Raw genomic sequence first — 2,923 nt, forward strand, 5'->3', positions numbered from 1 at the left:
TCGATTTTTTATTTATCAAATAGTTTAATTGATTTACGAAAGCATGAGACGGTCCTCGTTTTTCGCAATTCGGTGTTGCGGTTGGTTTTAGGCCTACTTAATGTTACGTGAAACATCGTTTTATTGCAGTTAAAAAAGCATTTTCAACATCTCCGAAAGGGTCACTTTTATGGAAAAGGTTATTGGAACCTTTTCTGTAGAGAATGGCATTCCCATGGGAAGTATATCAAAAATGTTAATAGAACAGATTATATTGGCAAAAACCGATTTCGGTCGCCATTTTTCTAAGATGGGCATTTTATTTCTTCCTGCCACCTGGACTTTATCGCTTGAAACCAGATTTCATGGCCCTTTAAAGGGCCCCAGAATCATTTAAAAGAATTCGACTGGAATTTCAATTATCTTTACCGTACCTCGTGATAGCAGATAATAAGCTTTTTTCAAGCCCTATTTCAGAAAATCATACGATTCTGTGGCCTAGAGCTTTACTTAGGTCCAGTTTCTAGAGCACATAATCAGGAAAATAACAATTTAGATTTAATTGTCAAATTCTGTAATAATAATGGGACCGTGACTTTAGAGAATAAAACCGATATAGGGAGTTGACAGTTGTAAAATGCGAAATAACCTATGTTTATGACAGTGGCGGATACATTAATTAATTAATACAAATTAATCAATTTTACCCAAAATCCTTGTCCCATTTTTACCCAAAATAGGTCAAATTCATCTTTTTCAGTGAGTTTTGAAAATTTAATTTTTTAATTTTTTTTAAGTGAAACCGAAAACCCTTAACAATTTCCAAATCATTATACCCCAACAGAATATTTATCTTTGTTTTATTATTTTTTTTTGTATAAAGGATCCGATTTGTTGGTAACCTCGAAAACTTCACTTTCTTCGGAATGCATGGATTTTGCTATCGTCTAAGAAGTAAGAACCACGAGAGGCGCATTTATACAAAATAAATTCGGCAAATATGGTTCTGCTTTTTTACAGAGGGAAAGGCTATGCGCAGTCGTTCTTTTTATCTTTAAGATAATTTACCCTCTGCATGGCCACTTGCGTTGCCCTTTAATAAATAGAAAAATTATTTAATGACAAAAATGTTACAATATATACACGTATATGGTTTCCCACATAAAAAGTACTATTAAATAATAAAAATATGTGTATTAATTATTTTCACAACGCAAAAAAAATCTTGAAGTCAAGCATGAATGAATTCTTTAAATAACGACCAGTAACCGAAATATATTTCAATATTAAACAGAAATTCGTAGGTACAATAGAAACACTTTAAATATCCAAGCAACCAAGAGATTGGAATGGAGAATAAAAACTTGAACTTTATTAAAGGGGCTCCAAAGCTCAGTGGCAAAAAAAAAAAGAAAATTGGGCAAGCAGCATGCCTAATTTTTTTTTTTTTTGCCACCGAGCTTTTCATACCCCCCAACCCCTCACTCGGCCTTGGCAGAGGCGGGCAGAGTCAACCGTAAATTTCGCACTTTACTGACTTTACACACATTTTGGCACCGAACTTTGGAGCCCCTTTAACCGTAAATTTCGCACTTTACTGACTTTACATACATTTTGCCACCGAACTTTGGAGCCCCTTTAATAGGTCACATTTCACCAAGTATTAAATTATTTATTCTTATGGAGAATGACTATGTTGAGAAGATTTTTAGCGTTATTCCTAATTCCCTTAAAGCAAGACAGTGTCGGCTCGACGTGAAGTAGCTCTTTTTTCAGCAGATGTCGCTAGCATCGAAATCAAATCACGAAAAGGCGGGACATAAAAGTATCCCTAGCATTGATTGGCTCGTTCGTAAATTAGACAATAACTTAAATTATAGTAATTTTTAGCAATTTATTTTATATGGGTTATATAAATTAGGTTAAAGACCATTAAGTACAGTATAAGTTGTCTAATGGCGTTTTCCATTGGGACTGCTCCGAGTGTGATCCGGATTTGCTTTCTACGTCATCGCTCTACCACGGAGAACTCCGCTAGGTGCTCGGAGGACTAGACTTCCAGCCCTCCCAATGGAATACGAATTTTTCTCGGAGTCACTTTGCTTAAAAATTGCTTTTTTTGGTTGCCCCGTCCCTCGAGTTGGGGCAGCTCGGATCAATCCGCGAGGGAGCAACAGTGCCAATGGAAGACGTGCCTCCTTTTTGGAGTTGCCCTTTTTGTCCCAATGGAACACGTTTTATATTTAGGAGCGCTCCAGGAGCGCTCAGAGGACTCCAATGGAAAACGCCATAATTATAATTCTCTACATAGGTTCTCTGTCACCGCCATTTTGAATTTTAGCTTCCTTTGCCCTTAATAGAGGGCACCACGCTCTCCAGTAAAGTAGTTTTTTTCAAAGAATCGGATAGATTCATTGAATCATTGCCATAAATTATCTCTTTGTACAGGACTGGTAGCAATGATAAAGCCGACAGTTGCTTTAAATTAACATTTTAGGCTAAATATAGAGCCACTTAGCGGCCAACTCGAGAAGCTCATAAGCTGCTGGATTTTCGTCTGCAAAGCAGATACTTTGCATTTCAATCGTCTGCTTAGTATAAGAAAATCCAGCAGCTTAAAAAACTAATTGAATGTGAGAAGCCTTTCTGCTCATTCAAAATTATCTCTGTACCACAGCTGAAAGTTTCAGCCTAGAAAAAGTGTCATCAATCATTTAGTGTACAACTTGACGGCGTTCCCTTTCCTAAGTTCTACAAAGTGCTAAATATAATTCAATAACGAAAGAATCTAGACATGATGTTAGAGTAATTACTAAATTTTTCTGCTATGACAGAAATTAACTATATTTTCAATCTGTGAGAGAAGCTCTTTATCAGCAGGACACAGAGATTTTTACATTTTTCAGTGAGCATCCGGGTTCATTTCCGACCCCAGTGAAGAAAC

This window comes from Leiobunum rupestre, chromosome 10 (assembly GCF_980474605.1).
Source record: "Leiobunum rupestre chromosome 10, qqLeiRupe1.1.hap1, whole genome shotgun sequence".
In the NCBI taxonomy this organism is placed as follows: Eukaryota; Metazoa; Arthropoda; class Arachnida; order Opiliones; family Sclerosomatidae; genus Leiobunum; species Leiobunum rupestre.